We start from the raw sequence: 20,032 nt of genomic DNA, 5'->3' as shown, positions 1-20,032 counted from the left end.
AATCTGCTGAAAGAATTCAGTTCCTTCCCACATGGCAACGCAACACTACTTGCTAAATCACTTCGTGAATTTTTGAACATTAATTTCTCTGTCTTCCCACAGGTTCTTTTATATCTCCTTTTGTTAACAATACAACTTTGCTCAAGATGTCTGAACTGAGCAAAGAAAGTTGCTAAGTAGAGCAGTTAAGATCTTGCTGGAAAAAAATTATTATAAATACTTCATCTATTCCTGCCAGTCTCAGCATTTAAGCATTCATTCTGAAGCTTAAAAGAAAACCAATACCAATCTACTTATCCTAACCTCAATACCAAATTCCAACTAACAAAGAGGTCTCAAAACTGTAAAACTAGAATCCTAATTCAGAAAGGGTGAACCTTAAATGCTGGCAGTAGCATTAATAAAAGTTTACATACAACTTCAAAATTAGCCACCCTGGAAAAGATCTCCTAATCACACTGCATGAAAGTCTAAAGGCCACGAGATAACAACACGTGGGGGATATTATAATGGCAATTGTGAAGCACAACCACATAAATCCGAGTTGAACACTGATGAAAAAAGACGTGTAGTAACCACCTGAGGAGAAATAATACCTTCTGTGTAAATCATCTCATCTACGTCAATCCTTGAGCAAACAGAAAGAAGACAAATGAGACAGGAATAGCTCTCACTTGTTGGTGCGTGCTACAGTTAGAGACTAAATACCTCTGATACATTTGAACACAATACATATTGACAAACATCACTTCCAGCCAGCATGGACCGACAGACGTTTCTCTAATGAAGACCACCCCACAAGAATAAAGCAAAGTGATACAGCAGACCAGCAGGCTGAACCACAGCTCAAGGAATTTATTCTCAGCTCCACTGTTTGCTCAAGGTTAAACAGCAGAATTAGTCACCAAGGCCCTAACCTGACAATACAAAGGCTTTGGCAGCAGCTCTAGCTTAAGGATTTCCTGGTTGCCCTCTCTCTTCCAGCCACTCCTGTTTACTGCCCCCATGGTTATGCCAACACAACCCTGAATCACACTGCGGTTCCACATTGCCAGAGGGCTACACCTGTTTCTGTGGGTTTTTCCTAATACGCATTTTCAGCCCCCAAATTAGCTTGCTGGTCTGTTTTAGATCATGCTCATACAAGCAATTGCACCAGCACTGTGGCTGAGAAAACATGTTGCTGCAGAGGAGCGGGCAGAGGGCTTGGTGGAGGAAGACTGCTCCAGACACCAGTACCATGAGAACCCTCGTGTGATGACCCCGAGACAGAGGTGCTCTGTGCTTCCCATTTTTAAGGAGTGGGGAAAGCTTGCTGGGATTATTTTAATGCATTTTAGGGCATTTAAAATTTAAAAAAAAATAAAATTAAAAGTGGACAATCATACACCTTAGAGGAGCTAGCAGGCCACAGTACTTGTAAGAAATGGTGAACTAGACTTTAACCAATTATAAAATATATCCACTGACACCTAGAGACACCTCTCCAGTGCCTCCATACAAAAGAGTTTAAGAAGCTAGATTTTAAATTATTTTACTTATTTAAAAACTTTTAAACAATAACTCAGTAGTTTAGATTTTATTTTTCTGGCACACTACATGGTTTTGTTTCCTCACATCCTAATATGTATTGAATACCAGCAACTAGCAACTCATGATGTCAAATCTACTTTAACACTTCACTTCATTATTTTCCAGGAAGAACAGTGTGGATGTGGAGAACACATCCAAGATACCAGAAGTGTGAGAAAAATTCTGGAAGATTATTTTAAAGCATCCTGTTCAGAGAAGGGTCAGTTTCTCACAGAGAAACATGTTTAAGTACAGTTATCAATTGACAATTTTAAAAAAACAACAAACCAACAAACAAAGAAGCAAGTCTGAACAGAGATTCCTCCTCCCCAAAATGAGGGTTGGCTGCCAAGAATACATGTGGTCCTGTGCAAGGAGATAAGACAAATCTGAACACATTTACGGGGAGAAAGAAGGAACAGAGACACTCCCACTGATAGAGAGGAATGTGCCAGTGACAAATGCATCCTGCCCTGTGCCAAACCCATCCCTTGGTGACGAATACTTCAGAAACACCAACAACTGCCAACCCTGTTTACTGTCCCTTCCTCCGAACTACAGATTTCACCAACACAAGACTTGAACAGATTTCTGTTTAAAAAGTAGTACTGGTGCTCTCCCTTTGAGCTTCTGTCCATCAAGGCAGCAGTCACACCTCCAAGATGCCCTTTGAAGGGCTTGAAGAGCCATACCCTGGCCCAGGAGCTGGAGCACATCAACTGACTGCAGAAAAGCCCACTCCCCAGCTCCTTGCTGAGCTCCAGGCACTCCTGCCCTACACCAAACAGCTTCACTTACGATTCTGAGGAAGATGTCAGAGGATTTGAAGGGCTCCAGCACCCCTGCCGGGTATTGCTGTGCAGGAGATGAACGCTGCCTGTCCAACTAGTAGCGGGCTCGTGCTAAATTTCAACCTCTTTGGCCACCTACTCAGCTGCTATTAATATTGCTGCTATCGGATTTCATTGAATTCCCACGTGCTGCTGAGAATAGAAAGGCTCCAGTGGAAGATGTGGTTGCTGCATGGGTACAGAAACATGAGGACATTCCTCCAGCACTTGGATTCTTAGCAAATTGATATTCAACCCCGAGAGCCACCGTTCACTGCTGAGAATGCTGGAAATAAACCAGCCAGGCTATGGCTGCAGAGTTAGAGAACAGCTTTTGGAAACACACCTTTCTATTTGACTATAAAAAGCGCACACATTTTCCATAGCAACACATACGCTGAACCCAATGCCACTCGCATCATAACAGCACAGAGTCAGCTATAAAATGACAGCAGAAAGCGTTTCTCCGTGCCCCTATGGAACCCCTGGCTGACAGTAAGGAGCTCCGTGGGCCCTGACGAATGAGCTGTCTCCATCCCATGCCCCCACCTACTAATGCTGAGGGGTGGAGGAGAAATGCTCCAGAAAGGAAAGGCAGAGACAGAATAGAGCCAGCCAACACCCTCCGTGGGAACACATCACCATCCACGGCTTCAGAGCCTGTCTCCTCACACTGCCTCTTGAGCATGGTGCTTCCTTGCTGATCTCACCCATAATGCCTCCACACCATCCTGAAATCCCTTATCAAAACAAAAACAGGCACTTCTAGAAAAGTGCATCAACCCTAGCTAGTCACCAGACGATAACATTATCCATTTCCTCATGCTCTTTTCCGACCCCTCCCTGGGTGGTCCATCTCCGCCAGCTTCCTCATATTCCAGTCTAATCTAGACGTTCTCCCAAAGAGAAGACTAGTATCATGTAGGGAAGAAGGCATGCCTGTCAAATAAAAAATAAAAATAAATCCCCCAGAAGAACAAACAGAAAGAGTCTCAGTGATAACCTGAGCACTCCTTGGCTCTTGTCTGAGGGGTGAGCAGGGCAAGTGGTATGAAGCACTCACTGCTAGTTGTTGCTGCAGCAAAAATGAGGCTGATATGATCATGCATCTTCCTGCTCAAATATTAAGCTCTATTAAAGAAAATTAAAGTTGATCTGGACGATCTCTGAGGTCTTTTCCAAATCAAATTGTTCTAAAATTTATAAAAATTAATGTAGGTATGTTGATTGGTCCCTTTTTGTGACTTTTTCTTGCTACATTCCTAGCCCTTTCTAAAAACTCAGCTTCATTAATTACAGGCAATTAAATTGAGTATCTCTTGTATTGTTTTATTTGCTTGGTTTTTCCAGGACAAAACTAGAATGCTTTGCCAATCTGTATTAGGTACTTTTAATTCCACATCTAGACTGGCATCTACCAAAAAAACCCCAGCAGGTATACTATTTCTGAAATCTAGTGATCACATGCCACATACTTTGGCCAAGAAACATAAGAACATCCACTGACTTTTCTGAGAAAAGATGGACTCTCTGCATAAGGCATTATAAGCTGTGCAGTTGATTCTCAGCTCACATAGAGTGTTAAGAGTCCTCAAATCACTTTGTTCACATTCAAGAGGACTTTTTAATTTCAGAGGTGAAATTAATTCCTTCTCAAGAAAAAAAGAGCCATTAATGCACACAGTATTTTAGATAAATTGATAGATAGCTATAATATCAGTTTTGGTATTTAGAATTTGGAGCATATAATTTTGCTCAATCTCTCCTTTTATCTCCCTGCTGCCATTTTTTTCTTTTTTAAAAACCTATACATATTTCAGTTGACCTTTGCACAAGGATTACATTAAATGTTTCCCCTTCTACCTTTTTCCTTCCTTGTACCTCAAGAATCAACATACTTGATCTCATCCTGTTGACCATCAGGATCATTATCTACAGTAACTACTCTTGAATTTAGTTATAAAAATCCTTGACCTTCATTCCCCCACACAAATCTAGACCATATTGTGTAAATTTTGTAGATTAATTTGAAGAGCAGTCAAGATGGGGAACGTACAATTTTGCTAACAATCCTTCCAAAACAAATAGTTGGTATATCTGGGGAGTCACTGAAAAATAAGTATCAAAATAGACAATTAAGAGCAATTGTGTAAGTTTTTAGAAACATATTCAAAACCACAAAAACGTGCAGCTGCTAGCTTGCTCAAAAATAGTTGAAGAGCATTATTAAAAAAAAAAATATATATATATAAAGTCTATCATTTGCTTCAGCTAAGCTGCAGCAACCATGCCAACTCACAGCATTTTTTTTATCAAGACAGGACAAAACCTCATTTTTTCTACTGCCTGATGACTCTTTGCTATTATTAAGTATTTCCAAAACCATTGTCCTTTTTATTCCCAGCTCTCACACCTAACTGGAATATTTCATCGTCCCCACTTTCCACACACAGATACCAGAGGTAACCTTTTAGAATAGCCCTCAATACTGACCACATTAATTCCCACCAAGCCTTGATGAGACATGTCTGTAACAACTCCAGGTATGGACAAACAAGTCACTGCAAGGTAAGTAAGGGTAAAAAATTTTCCATCTGCCAACTACTCCTAGCAACTGCCTATGTGCACTCTCTTAACACTCAACCCCCAGGATTAACACAACTGTTCAATTTGGATACAGCATTCAGAGGTGGTCCCTTGGGAAGGGCTAGGATTTGGCAGGTTATACAACATTGCTTGCTCAGAGAGATATATTTTTATTGCCTCTGTTTACAGGGAAGTGGAAAAAACCACCCCAACAACCTCCTTCATTCAATCTCCTCCCTTGGTCCATGCCCAGGGAAAGATCCAATCAATGTAATCCTTTGTTATCCCTGTGTCAAGCAAACAGACAACGAGGCAGAAGCACCTTGTGTATAAACAAAATAGTTTACCACAGCTTATAACACTCAAAAGCAAGGTTTATTCAATTCCTCAGGGTATGCAACAAAAGAAAAAATCCCCCAGAACTCAAGTCTATGCTGCATAATTTATATCACATATTTGGCAATGAACATATCCTCTGGTAAAGAAAGAAAGAAAGATAACTGATGACTTGCACTGGGTATTGCTGCATTCACACTTGTGCTTACATCCAGTTTCACCACTACAAATAGGCATCTGCTTGGCTGCTGTTCTTATAACACATACTCAGAAAACAATTCAGCACAGAGGTGACTCAGAGTTACCAGCAGAAGTTACAGATGCCCTATTCTTGGCCCATAAAAATAATTCAGGATTCAATCCACTCCAGTCATCATTTCCTCAGGAAAGCCAAGACCTATAAATGCCATGTATATGTATGAGGAGTAGTTATATCTTCTGGAGAAGAGGCAGACCCCCTGCATTTTGGGGATGCATGGAATTTACAGCACCTGGGAGTCACTTCTCAGATTTCCGATGGCTCATTTTTTCCTCTAGAGCAATTCCAATGTAGTGCTGGCCAAACTTGCACAGGAGAGGGGCACCGAGAATAGAGGCAGTGTATATGCCAGACCCACTTTTCACTCTAAACTTTTGTTATATGATTAAAAAAACAAACGCTTTTTTGTTCTGCAGTTCAAAGGGGTTCTACGAAAAGCACAGCTTTTGAGAAAGAGAACTAGGACTTCGAAAAAATTTAGATTTATTGATAGAGATACAGAGCAAAGATGAAGAAATGGAAGTACAAGGTAAGAGCAGCTTAGTCCATGATAAAGATTTTGGAAACAAGGTAAAGTGATGCTGCATTTGTCCTTAATTAGAAGTAAATCACCACTGCATGACTGAATCATTTATTTTAGTCTCTACGCTTGGACTAAAAGCTTTAAAAAACTACAGGGTTTTCTCAGTAATATCCTGGCAAAATATTTCACGAGCAAATAAGAAGCACTGAAAAAAAATTATAATGCTTCCTTTTTGGAATTTTGCCGTATTTTCTCTGTGTTTCTTTGTGTTACCTTAGCAACACAGAGAAACATCATCACTCATCATACAGAGCACAGGAGTATGAAATACAGATTGAACCTGACTTCTCTCTATTAAAGTCCATGCTCTAATAACTTAAGGTGATCAAAGACATCCAAAAGGAAGGAGATATACAGTACAATTGAAATTTATTATTTCCCATGTTTTCTTGATCTGCCTGCATTTGTAAAAATGTAATTAGGAAAGAGCTCCTCAATTAATGCAAAGTCAAATATTAATCTATGCAAGGTTAACAGAAAAAGATACTGAAAGAGGATGTATTCCCTTGAACCAGCTCTCCCAGAAGACATGATATGAAGTAGCAGCAAAATTGAAACCAAAAATAAGATACAAAAATCAAGCAGAATTCATCAAGTGCAGTACACTTAAGGAGAAATGCGCCCTTTTCTTTTAGGGAACAGACAAGATCTAAGACAAGTATATATTATTTTCCACATTTCATGCAATTATCACCTCTTGAAACATTCACAATTAAGGGACCTCCTTCAGGATTCAGCTATTCTGATTCAGGTTTCCTATGGCTTCAGATTTGTATCTATAACATTTGAAATACCTAAATTCAATTTGTTGCTATCAATAATACTGGATAAATATTAACTTTTTAAATTAGATATTTTTGGGTAAAAAACAATTTTCCACCCCCCCAAAAAAAGCCAGTGCTTTAAGGCTACTTGGAGCAGCCAAGCCAGAGGGTATTTTTAAACATTTGCTCAAAACATTAAAGTTTTCGGGCCAGGTTTTCTGGCCAAGTTTTTAATGCTGGAAAAATGAATACTTCTTTACTGTAAAGTGAGAGAATGGGTAAAAGTCCAAATATTTGCTTTGCCAGAATGTTAGAAAACTTGTGTGGGAGGCAAAAAAAAAAAGGGGGTGAGGGGAAAAGTTAAGCTAGTCTGACCATATACCTCTGAAGTTGGAGAGTTTACATTCATTCTGACCATCCCAACCAACTGAAACCAATTGTGCTATTAGTCACTTAGGAGTTTCTGTTGCAAAGTTAGAGGAGTCTGAGAATAAAAACTTGAAGAAAATTAATGATATGGGAAAACAATCCTAGCCAGGGAACTATAGATGATCTCACACCACTCTTTCACCAGTACTCATGAAGCTTGTAATTTATATCACAAAACTGATGACTGAGGGAAAAAAAGGCTTAATACAGCAATTAAGACATCACCAAAATGCTCCAACAAGCTATTACAACTAAGTCTGCTGGTAGGGAAGGAGTGAAACAAAATGATCAGATTCTGCTCCAAGTGAGGCCATGGCAATATTCCCAACATCTTTAATGAGTGCATGAACAAATGCTAAATTAGGAATCTTCCTTCTCATGAGAAAGAAGATACTACATGCATCAGGTCTTGGAAATTACAGTTAGTCATCTGCAGAATTTCACCAACTGCCCAGCCAGATGAAGCACTGGAGAAGTGGGCTCCTTAAAACACACATGGTGGTTGTAAGCTATCCTTCTCAGAAGTCAATCAAACCACAGAGCCAAAATAACACAAAAGAAACCCTGGGGCTCTTGACGGGGTTATTCTACAAATTCTTTGTCCAACAATCCGCATAATTCCTACACGAAAACAGGCACTCTTTTTCAACCAAGGGAAGATTAACAAAAACCTTGAGATTCTCATCTAGGAATCCACAACTTTTGAAAACAAAGGGTGCCTCAAAACCTCTGTGAAGTACAATCAGTACTGCATTTAATCACTGGAAAGAGTATCAAAGTGGAAGTTAAACTGAAAAGTATGTAAATAGCTCCATTTTACTACAAACTGCAGCTTTCCACAGAAGAGTATGCATGCTGCATCAGCAACTGCTGCATCCAGATCTGTTACCTTGGAATTGTCTACGGAAGTACCACTTTTGATCTCAAGTGTTTGGCCCTATTTTACTCAGAAATCCCAACAGCAACAGTGCTGTCACTATATTCATAGTTTTACAATCCAGTGAAAAGCCAAGATTTTACCATCATACTGCAATTAGGACTGATAATCTAGACAGGGTGAAAAATTAAAAGGCATTTCTATAAAATTAATGGGATGCTTCTCCCCTTGATTATACTTAATTCTACCTGAAACAAATTACGATTGCAGAAGAATTACACAAAAAGTCATCTCAGCGGTCTCATCACCAATGTGTGCCTTGCAACAGTGAGATTGGGAATAATTAGCAAGATCTCCTCTCCTTTTCACCTCCAGGCTAACAGAGCTGCAAGAAAAAATTAACTCAGTGTGGTGGAAGAATACTCAGTAGTATCCTCCAATGACGACTGGATATGTCAATCTCTGCTGATAGCTTAAGAATAGGTTGCCAAATCGCAGCAAAACCCAGCTATTCCTTGACAGGAAGCTAACCACTAGAAAGTACAGGAGAAAAGAGCAGGATGAACATAGCCTCCCCCTTTGACCCATGGATAGCACACATGGATGATAAGCTTGAGCATTATCAAGTTTGGCTGCCAGAACTGTTGACCACATCACCCACACAACACTGAAAGCCTTTTGCAACAGGCTACCACTTTCTTACTGCATGAAGTTAGACAGGTGGAAAAGGCCATGAAAAAATAGCTGGAATGCTCTTAATGTATTTATTATCTTCTCTCAATTTCAGTGTAGATGCAGTTAGTGGTCCACTTAATCTGCTACGGTAATATATTTTAAAAATAAATTTAATAGAAGTCCCCTTTGTAGATTTTTTTAAGCAAGTGAAGGTACAAAGACACACAACAGTCTTCATCATCAAGGATATGCATTTATGGCAGAGTAGGACAGAACACAAGTTTCCTAAGATACTAAAAAATAGCTCATACTGCCGTCTAAGTTATGCAAACATCATCTTTAGTAATGGAAATCAGTACTATCAAAAGCAGTTCACAATATAACAAATCAGCCATCTGTTGGACGCTGGTTTATTTGAGAGATGCTGATTCAGAACCACCCCAATAGTCAGATATTTACTGCTCAAAGAGAAAGAAGATAAATATGAAGCCTTCTGCCACAATGCATTTAAAGCTCTTTCCTGTGAAAACAGCACATTGAATACATGTAAAAATATGCGCCTCTTTTTTTCAGGTAGGAAAGAATCTATGGAAGCTTCTGCTAAGGAAAGAAATCCAGAACTGTTCCATCAACTCCAGACACAATGTCAAGCATGTAATTACTTGAAATATTATTAAAAGTAACATAGTTATTACTTAAGGCCCTGAAGGAAAAACCCTGACACAGGGTAGGTACACAAGTGAGTATACTTGAACTTTTTTTTGCATAATAAAGTTACCAACAAAAACTGTGCAATCCTTCCAAAAGCCACGAGGAAAAAAAAATAAAAATTAAAAGCACAGTTATCATTCTCTGAAAAGAGAAAAAAAATGAACTCTCATCTCAAATGCACTCCCAAATTTCTTCTCCTTTTAATCACTGACATTAAAATTGATGAATGCTGATAGCATAGAAATCAAAAGATTGGATGTGAAGTAAACAGGCCATTTAAAATACATAAATGCACATTGAAATTAAGTCTGCTGATTTTCAATTTGTAAAGTCTCATATGCACTTGAGTGTCATACCAACTCCCCTCAAAAATAAGTTCACTAACACATCCATGATTAAAGAGCAGCTTATAGAAATAAAAGTTGTTTTAAAATTCTACTTCCTTCACACAGGCTTTTATTTTTTTGCTAATTTTAGCTTGCATAGAGGATCCTGTGTTTCATGGCTTGCCAAGGTTCTTTCACAAGTTGAAGACTGGCCAGTGAGCACCACCAGTGGTAATAGAGCTTTAGTGAAAACAGAAAGCAATTCCCTTTGAAAAATTAAGCATATAATTACCCAATTAACACAATATCACAGTATTTACTCTCATAGGTAATTATTAATTTTATTGCAGGTACAAAGATTAGAATGGATTGAAACTTGCTGTATTTAACGAGACAAGTTTCTGCCCTCTCACTTCTAAAAGAGTCTCAAGTTGACCATCTATACCCAGTTTATCTTAGACTCTTCTCTTTGCTCCTGTATCTTGCTGCGTTGACCATCACTTAAAGAGGCACATGCTTTTAAATTCAGGCCATAAACTAATCTCTGCTGTATCCTCTACCACTAGGGAAAGTACAAAGCAATGTTTTCTAAGAACTACTCACTAATTATTTTTTTGTAGGATTGGGGCATTACACACTTTAATAAGCAAATGCATAGAAACCTGCACAACTACCTTTTGTAATACCATTAAAGACTAACCTTTCACAACTGTCATCTATTCTCTACTTCAAAGCATGCACTCTTTGAAGCTGACCTGATGTTGCTGTTTGTTTTGTGAGTTGCTTGGCAGAGACATCTGAGCAATAGAAAATGAAAACAGCGGGAAAGCATCTTTACTGGGTAACCCAATTTAGCTGAAGAGTTATAGAAGGTAATTCCAAACAACACCAGCGGTAGCACACAGGCTACCTACAAACCAGATGGAACTAGAAAACAAGCAGATGCTATCTCTTCTTCATTCACAGTAAAAGCAGATTATGGAGTTTTTAACAGGTAAAGTAAAAAATAAACTAAAAAATCTTAATGCACTTGTTTTGAAACTGAAGGGAGTCTTCATAATTTAAAATGGCATTAACAAAAAAAAAAAATCACATTACCAAGAGTTGAAGTAACCTGAACTAATTAGCTGGAGTACTCTCTCATGTGTGAAGGTAGTAAAAAACCTCCAAAGTTTAGTCGTTTTCTTCCACTGTGTTCACTGCTGCTTGCTTTAGCTTTTAAGGACAGTCTCTCCTGTGACTGCAGATGCAAAATAACAGTAACATGTTCCATTAAATGTTGAATGCCAAAACCTACATGCAATTAAGCTTGACCAAACAGTTTCTAGGAGCTTGAACGTATTTGCTTTCCTGACAAAAATTCTGCAAACAAAAGCTCCTTCTATAAGTAATGTACACGTGCCTTTGGTACATGTCCATCAAAAAGATTCCTGCCCTGGGAGATGAAAGGAGGCTTCTTCTCTCTCCCCACTGTCCGACTGATCAGACAGTAGTAAGCAATTCTTAAATGATGGGAACCACACAAACACATTCCTGAGCAACAGGTGACAAGAAGAAATTTCAAGTGTTCACTGCTTCTCCATCTCTCCTGAACCCTAATTAAGATAGAATCATAGAATTGTTTAGGTTAGAAAACCTAACCTAAAAACCCTAAGCTTTTGTCTGACCATTAACCCAGCACTTGTAAGTTCACCACTAAACCAAGTCCCCGAGTGCCACACATCTCTAAGTCTCATAAGTATCTCCACGGTGACTCTACCACTGCCCTGGACAGCCTGTCCCAATGCTTCACAAGTATTTAATTGAAGAAAATTTTCCTAAACCCCAATTCTAAACCACACAATTGGTTGGCCATTTGGCACAATTTGAGGCCATTTCTTCTTGGCCTGTCACTTGTTACTTTGGAGAAGAAGCTGACTCCCACCTGGCTGCTCCCTCCTCTCAGGAGTTGTAGAGAGCAATAAGGTACTCCCCGAGCCTCCTTTTCTCCAGGCCAAACACCCCCAGCTCCCTCGGCTGCTCCTCACAGGACCTGTGTTCCAAGCACTTCTCCAGCTCCATTGCCCTTGTCTGGACACTCTCCAGCCCCTCAATCTCTTTGTTGCACAGAGTGGCCCTGAACTGGACACAGCACTTGAGCTGTGGCCTCCCCAGTGCTGAGCACAGGGGGACAATTCCTGCCCTGGTCCTGCTGGCCACACTGCTGCTGATACAGGCCAGGATGCCACTGGCCTTCTTGGCCACCTGGGCACACTGATGGCTCACATTCAGCTGGCTGTCAACCAGCACCTCCCTCCTTTTCCTCTGGGCAGCTTTCCAGCCACTCTTCCCCAAGCATTGAATGCTGAGACCCAAGAGCAGGACCTGGCACTTCACCTTGTTGAACCTCATCCAACTGGCCTCAGCCCATCCATCCAGCCTGTCCAGATCCCTCTGTAGAGCTTTCCCATCCTCCACAGATCAGTGTTCCTGCCCAGATTGGTGTCACCTGCAAACTGAGACTGAGGGTGCAACTCTCCTTCCCCCCTTTCCTGCCCTTTCACTGCAGTGCCCCGTTGTGTAAGCACACTTTCTGAGAAAACCAAGTACCAGTCTTTCATTCCAGCTTTTTCTCCCGACAAAACTCACTCTGTCCATTAAAGGAAGGAATTTTAACAAGCAACTTCAGCCCACACCTGACACAGCACGGAGCACTTGCCTTAGTCTTCCTGTGCTGGCAGCCTTGTGCACACTGAGAGCAGCTGCTGGGCCCCCCATTGCTCACACAGCACCCAAGCAAGCTAAACTCAAGCACTCAGACTCGTGCTGTTCAGTGCCACCATGCCCTGGATTCATAGGTTTACATCTTATCCTAGCAATGAAAGAAACCCAATACTGAATAAAAATTAGAAGTAATTTACAAATGCAGTCACATCATTTAGGTCACGATCACAATGCCAGACTTCTTACATTACTTAGATAACTAGGGATTTCTGTATAGGTTACTTATCAAACTAGCTTGTTGAATACATTCACAAATTATTCAAGCAGTATTAGAGAAAATGGAATTAAACTAAGGACTTTGTTTACAGCTCTAAGAGAAACATGCTTCAGAAATACAAAATGTTGTTTGTAAAAGGCAAATTATCCTTATGCAAGAGATTCTGTTTCTCTTGAGGGAATAAAAATATCACAATGAAATGGCAAATACTACTAAACCACCAGCACCAAGTGACTTTTGTATGATTTCTCAACAGCAGCCAAGATTCAATACCAGAGGCAAGCTCAGATTTCAAAGAATAAAATGTTCTGCACACAGAGAGAGAGGGTTTTGCAGGACAAGCAGAGTATCATTACCAATGCATCTTATTCTGTGCTTATTCAGCCTGTGTGGGTGTGCCTTCTACATAACCATCTGATGTGTGATTTTACAGTTACACTTCCCATGCCAAAATCAGTAACAAAACCTCTTAAATTAACCGATCTTTTGAAAGCTTACTTTTAAGTAACGATGCTGAATATAGCACAGGCAAATACATGTACCAGCTTATTTCAACAGACTTTCAGCCATTCTTATTCATTATTCTTCTGAAGCCTTTCATGAAACTTCCAACAGCTTAATGAAAAACTATCATATGTTAAATTGCTAATAATTAATTATATTTTTTTTCCCTGTTACTGCACAACCTGGTCATATAGAGAAATATGGAGACCAGTCATATACTGGTCTGGATTAAGAGCCCTACCATGATTTTATTCATCTTTTCACATAGCTGTACATAAAATGTTCCACACTCGCTAAAGCTTAACAATGGCAGATTGGCTTGATTGATTTATCAAATCAAATTAATTGCTTCCATATGATTTGTGTTTGATTTTTTCCTTTTCCTTTTGCTTCTTGGCGTTTTCCATAGAGCTACAGAAGTTAAAAGCAGCTTTTATTGTATGCAACCTTTCCAAAACCACACACAAGAACATCCACATGGGGCCAGATCAAAAATCTGTATCTAGTCCAGGATCTCATCCTCCCATATACTCCCAAGTGGTTGCCTAAAGAAGAGCAAAAATAGAGCAGGAACGATGCTCCTCCCTTGTGGACTCTCTAAGCTAGATGTGATTTCCACATACTAAGTAACTCTTAAAAGATTTCCCTTCTTTAAATTTTTCCACTATCCCTTAAACACAAGTAAACTTTGGTCATCCACATCATCTGTTGGCAAGGAAGCCTACTGCCCCTTCATTGATTATTCATATAACATGTCATGCAGACACCATTTGAATCATTTGTCCACACCATCTGCTAGGGGTTCTTTTGTTTATTTGTTTGCTTTAAGCTTGCAACTTTGTCCAGCTCTCCCCTTCATCCATCATCTCTCATTCAGGACTCTCAGTGTGTATAACTAAGCCTGCAGGGGAAGCTATTCCAATTTTTAGTCAGAGAGATGTCATGAGGGTGAAGATATTCCAGTTCCACAGATATGTTTTTGGGGAAATTTGGGCAAGTGAGGAAGTGAGAAAAGGGAAAATGATCCAAGTCCAAAGCTTCATATGGTATTACACCACTAGCAAATGCCAGATTAACCACAGCAGCACAGTACAGTGCAAATGTTTTTCCTATTCCTCATACTTGTTTCTGAAGTAAGGTTGGGTCCTTTTCTTTTTTTGCTTGGTTGGTTGTACTTTTGTTTGTTTGGGGTTTTTCTGACTGTCACTGAACACTGCCTTCACAAAACTTCTGACCCCTTTATCTCAGGCCTGAGCAGTATTTGCTATTCTAGAATTCATCATTTCATACACAAATATGAAATTGTTCTGATTTTCTTGTTCTCATTGAAGTAACCCAAATTTCCTTCTATTTTATGCATAAAAAGAGCACAGTTTTTGAAAAAAAACAAAAAAACAAACAAACCTGAAAACTACTACTAGAAGCTTCTTTACAAGAGTAGTTAAAACTGGTATATTTGGACAGATTAGGATTAATTTGTGGAATTGTACAGTAATTCTCTAACTGCATAGATTCATGTTGAAAATACATCATAGCTCCAAATCAAACCACACATAAATAAACTGTGCCTTCTGTTAGCTCAGGCATTTTTAGCTAGTGCTTTACCAAGTACATCCCTCACCCCTGAAAATTATCACAGTTGAGGGCATCTTACAACATCATGTCACAGAGTTAAAAAGAATACATTACTGCATCATAAATCTGACAAGCGTATTTCAGTGGTTATTCACAGGGAACAAGTGGCTGTCTGCAATTTAATAGCCTTTGCAAGAGCAGAAATATTTTGAACTTGGACTCCCTTTCCCCGCCCCAGTTAAATATTTTATCATATAACGCATAAGAATCCACGTCAGTTGATGCATATCTGTACATACTGGGTTCAAAGGTGTGTGCGTATTTACATTTGTAGGACATTTTTTTTCTGGAAGGGAAAGGAAAGAGGAAATATCATCAGCATTAGTCAACCTTCTTACTCTAGCCCCAGAAACCAGCTGCAGCAACCTTCAAAATTTTGCTTTCTGAGTCAGGTTCTGATACCATGCTCCCTCCCTGGGCAGACAGAATCGTAGGGAGGGGATACATACACCAGAGGGCAGGGCTGTTGGGAGGACTGGCTCTGCAGGAACCAACCTCATATGACATTCAATAAGCACAAAGTCCAAGTCCTGCCCCCTGGATGGACCTAATTCCTGGAACTGCAGAGTGGGGTGGGGAGCTGGGCATGGCAGTCCTGCCAGGCTGAACCTCAGCCAGCAGCCAATTCTGGCAACACTGTCTGACAGCACCCAGGGCTGAATGAAATGGTGCAGGGGTGTGCAAAATGGAGCATGGCCAAAAGGCTGATGGACCTCATCATTCCCCCTTTCCTCAGCACTTATTATGCCATCTCTGTATTGCTGCTGTCTCCAGTTTGGTGTCTCACAGTACAGGAAAGATACTGATAAACTGGAGCAAACTGAGCAGAGATCACCAGGATGTTCACAGCCGGAGATCCCAAGCTTGATCATCCAGCTTGTTCAGTCTGGAGATCAGTTCTCCAGTAGGGTTTTCTTTTGTTTTTGTTATTGGGGTTTTTTTTTCCTTTTGTTTCTTAAGGACAACAGATCTTTATCATTTAAAAGAAACATGCCTTTGTGTGGTTAAGCCTGGCTGCTATCTAGGGCTCTTTATTTCCAACCCTCCACCCCTTCTTATCATCTAACCATGTGGTGAGACATTATTTTGTTTAATTGATTTCAGTGACGACATGAAAACAACCCTGCAACCCTCAGCAAATGCAGTTTATAAGAACATTTGAAATTTGTTATTTGATTGCCAATTGCATTCTGTACCAGTCACAACAAAAAAAAAAAAAAGGCATTAACGTCACTTTAAAGGATACAGTAAGAACTCCAATTAAGCAGTAATAATAATTAGAACTGAACCCTCTGAAAGCTCAGGAATGAAAATGAGCAAAAGTAGGGTTTTGCATTAAGTACGACAAAAACTGTCAATACACTGTTCAGCTTTACTTTCTCTATTTACAGAGTATGGTTAACTGGCAAACTCCTGTATCCATGGAAAACTTCAAGAAGTCAGCTTCCCCCACTATTTAAATATAGAAGCTCTTCCTGTTGAGCTGTCTGCAGCAAAACTAACTGAACTTCAGCAATTTAGCAGTAAAACACAATTTAGAATAACACAATAGTGAACTTGCATATGTGTTTCTGTGTATTTGATGTTAACTAACACAAGCTTATTCTTTTTCTATGTCATTCAATTCCAACATCAAACACAAACACTTTTTTGCATGGAAGAAAAAAGAACCACCACCAAAAAATGCAGGCTTTCTCTTTACCTTCTTTTGTAAGGTACTCACTGATACTCATCAAAAATGCTGTCTTCCCTCTCATACATTATTTTATAAACTACTTTTAATCTTGGGAAGTTAGGGGATTAAAATTAATACAGCTATTTAAGATGTAGATGGATTCCTATGGGAGTCCTAAAATGTTAGAGACACTTCTGTTAATACAAACAAACATTGAAAAAGCATTGTAAGGCCTTCAGTAATAATGGTTTTATAGCCTCTCCCCCCACCCTCCCCCCAAAAAAAAGTTATCCCAGAGATACTTTTGAAATGTAATAGGATCAAAAATGAGGACTTTGAATGAACCAATGCAATTTAGCAGAAAGCTGCTGCAATCTTGTTCAGCAAATCATTCACTTCTATAGCAGAACTACCTGGATTCCAATATAAGCCTATGTCACTAGACATACCTGAACTGCTTTTGATACAACTAACACGTGCTAAATGTATTGTAATTCCAAACTGTTCAAACTCCTCCTGCACATGTGTAGGTACATGTACAGAACTCCTGATTTCTTCACTCTGACAACAGAATCATCTTTACAAAACGGTAAAAGCAAACATCATCAAAAGTATAATCTCATAAAGGAACTGTAAATGATGAACTGTTAAAATACGCAACAGCAAAAATGATCTATCTCAAATATTATTCGTAATGACCAGAAAATAAAGCAGACAGATTAAACAGCACCACACCCAACACTTTATAGACGTTACACTGAAGAACTGGAGGTAAGTTTCTAGCAGGTATCGTCCAAGGTCTGGAACATATTTTATTGCCTTCAACGTTTTTACTGGAATGATTTACAGTTTGTGCAGATTAGTGACAGGAACATGAATATTTTACACTTAAGCACATCAGTTTCACAAGACTGAAGAAAATCCATTTTTCTTTATCTCTGCATAATTGTCCAAAGTACTAAATAAAGTAAAACATGTGAAATGACTGATCTTGAAATTAGTTATATCATTTAAAAAAAAACTACAGCAATTTCACTATTTAGAATATAGCCATACCCAGGAAGAAAATACATTTCTTTGACAATGCCCATAGCAAAAAAAAGAATTTACACACTTACAAAGTTGTAGAAACATTTCTAGAGTCAATCTGAAGTGAGGGTGCTGCAATTTTCCATTTCAAGGGAACTGTCACTAGGAAATTTAGTTACCACAATAAAGTCCTATTAAAACCATATGTGTAAAAAATGTTATTTCCCTGAATATAAATGGGGGAAAAGCCGCATCCATTGTCCTAATTAAATTTTGGTTAAATGGTATGCATTTCAGTTTTCAAGACCCACAAAAAGCTGTCTCTTATTTTTTTCACCTCAGCTTGAATTCAAAGATAGTTTCTGAAATGCTGAAGCCTTTGGGATGATTGATTATTCAGTCACATAGGTATAAGCAAGAGAATTTAAGCAGGTACAAGTTTTGATCCAATAATTTTCACACTTTGTGCACTGAAGCACTTGGCTTTCATCCATCTCACAACTTTCTCTTCTACACAAAATAAAAAGGCAGGAAAGGGTGGTTCCATGTTGTGTGAGTGTTTTGAGTTGGTTGGGGTTTTTTTATTTTGAGGTCAAATTAGAAAATAATTTTTTCAATTCATTAAAATACATGTTTCTTGGAAAAATCAGCACAGCAAATTCAGGTTCAGCTCTATCACACTCTCTTATTAGAAGCATTAAATTCACTCTCATTTTTAGGAATCCTATTAGACCAGCACAGTTAGTGACTGCATCCAAAAGGCCAAATGAGGAAATTTCATCACTGAAAGGAAGTACTGCCAGTATTGTAATTTAAATTACAGGATAATGAAGATAGGTACTAGAGGGCACAGTGTTTAGCTTAAGTCACTGCTAGAAGGCTTCCCTTCAGACAACCCCTAAAAGGAGAGGGCTTCTCAATAAGAGACAAGAGCTGTGATATGCAAAGTAGTGATTCTGTACATATGCTTAAAATACTTTTTTGGTTGGTGTAATAGTTCATCTTATATAATCAGAAGAACACCCTATTAAATATATCCTGCTCCAAATAGAACAACAGGTGCAGAATATGTGCTTGCAGCCATACCACACAGCAACGATTTAATTTTCTCAGGTTTTATTTTGAAAGCATCTATTCTCTGAACAACTTTTTTTGGTGGTATTTTAAGTTTAGAAAGCATTATCTCTGAACTGAAATAGAGAGTCTGTCTCAAAAGCTCAGCTGAAATGCAGGACCACAAGGATGAACATGGCATCTAACAGTTGTTACTTCTCTCCAGTTGGCTTTAGTTATATAGAGCTTTATGTTACAGAAAGCATGGCATTTTAATTTTTCCAGGATTGCTTTTTGTTTAGGAATTCATGAAAAAAGATTATGCTAAAGAAACATTAAATGGATTAAGTTAAAAACTACCCAAAATTTTGAAATGCCAGGGCCAAAGTCAGAGCTCTATTATTTCATGTCATGCATGCACTTAGTCCCACTCCAGCAAAACTTCTCCAACAGGGTTTTTTGTTTGCTTTATAGAAATAACACATTCCAAGATTGATAATGAATATATGGGAAAAGTGCAGGCTAGCAAAAAGATGAAAGCCTATCCAAATACCAGGTTCTGCAAGGTAATGAGATACTTCCAGGTACCTTGGGAAAAAAAATCACAGAATGGTTTGGGTGGCAAGAGACCCTAAAGATAATCTAGTTCCAACCCTTCTGCTATGGGCAGGGACACCTTCCACACCAGACCAGATTGCTCAAAGCCCTATCCAACCTGGCCTCCAACACTTCCAGGGATGGAACATCCACAGCTCTGTCTATTCCAGTGCCACACCACCATCACAGTAAAGAATTACTTCCCAATATCTAAAACTAAACCCACCCTCTTCCAGTTTAAAACTATTACCCATTATGTGTCTTTGTGACAAGTCCCTCTCCATGTTTCTTTTAGGCCCCTTTAATGTGTTGAAGGTCTCCTTGGAGCCTTCTCTCCTCCAGGCTGAACAACCCCAGCTCTCTCAGCCTCTCTTCATGCAAGAGGTGCTCCCTGTACATTTTCATGGCCCTCCTCCGGAGTCACTCCAGCAGATCCAGATACTTCCTGTGGTGGGTGCCTGAGAGCTGGACATAGTACTCCAGGTGAGGCCTCAGTTTTTGAGTTTCATTCAAGACATACTCTAAATATAACAATGTAGCAATAATATTAACGGGAGCCAAGTATTTTAATTTGCTCTATTATTGAAAAATGAAATCAGTATGGTAAAACT

General features: G+C 39.2%; 1 protein-coding gene across 17 annotated transcripts in view; it reads right to left on the bottom strand.

Moving 5' to 3' along the window:
- The window catches only part of LMO7 (LIM domain 7), a 130,256-nt gene that overhangs the window by 49,242 nt on the left and 60,982 nt on the right, over positions 1 to 20,032 (bottom strand). The window contains exon 1 of one of the 17 annotated variants that reach the window (XM_088159766.1): positions 2,371 to 2,462. The exons of the other annotated variants lie outside the window; for them this stretch is intronic. The gene's annotated coding sequence lies outside the window, so the exon portion shown is untranslated. Of the gene's footprint in view, positions 1 to 2,370; positions 2,463 to 20,032 lie in introns of those variants that run through there. 17 annotated transcript variants of the gene reach the window in all.

This window comes from Sturnus vulgaris, chromosome 2, assembly GCF_052056855.1.
Source record: "Sturnus vulgaris isolate bStuVul1 chromosome 2, bStuVul1.hap1, whole genome shotgun sequence".
Lineage (NCBI taxonomy): Eukaryota > Metazoa > Chordata > Aves > Passeriformes > Sturnidae > Sturnus > Sturnus vulgaris.
The sequence above is the reverse complement of the archived record's forward strand: the minus strand, read 5'-3'. Positions and strand labels throughout refer to the sequence as shown.